The sequence below is a fragment of the Muscardinus avellanarius genome (genome assembly GCF_963383645.1).
Source record: "Muscardinus avellanarius genome assembly, chromosome: 12".
Lineage (NCBI taxonomy): Eukaryota > Metazoa > Chordata > Mammalia > Rodentia > Gliridae > Muscardinus > Muscardinus avellanarius.
In genome coordinates, this window is record NC_137798.1 from 32,445,694 (window position 1) to 32,446,591 (window position 898).

Here is an 898-nt window from a genome sequence, read left to right on the forward strand (position 1 = left end):
GATTTATTAGAGAAACAGATACAAATATGCATTTCTACAGAACTGTTTTTTTTTTCCAAAATGAGCTTAAACTTGTTCCACAATTTTCACTTGTTTATATATCTATGGTAACCCAAGTATTGGCTTCTGTACCACTTGTAATGAGACAATTGCCCTTCCATTGCAATTATAAAAAACTATTTAAAAAAAAATCCGGCACATACACGTTAAATATTTTTCCTTAAAAAAATAATCTAATCAAAATATTGAATACTTTAGATTTAAACAATATTTTATTTACAAATCTGATTTGATGTACTTTATTAATTATACAAGGTAATGCTTCAATTTTCAAGAACAGTTGCTTTTTTGTTTATATAGACCAGTGGAATGACATCCTATCTAATAATATGTACTACACTTCAATTTTTTTTCAAAATTAACATGACAAGTTTTCTGATACTTTCATTTTTTGAAAAAACGCTATTCAATTGGGGCACATATCTGATGAAACAAAAAATAACATGCAGAACTCCAAAAAATAATCTGTTAAATATGATACTTACCCTTTACGTAAAAAGACATCTATGAACAACAGTGCATAACATTATTATGTATTCATGTTTATGAGAAACCAAGCCAGAGGCAATATGAGTTAATCCTTTTTTCTAATCGTATGTAATTTCATATGGCTGTTTGCATCACTTAAATAAAGTGTGTGCATTAAATTTATAAGACTGCATTGCACTCAAAACTATTATGTATAGCCATGCTTGCCCTGTATTTAATGAGTGATGAATTTCTCCTACTAACAGAGTAACTGGTCTCAAATCTTGTCTGTGATATAAAGAGTATTAAATTATATTTTCATCTCCTTTCAATTGCTGCCTTGGAAAGCAAGAATTCCCTTCTTGGAGAA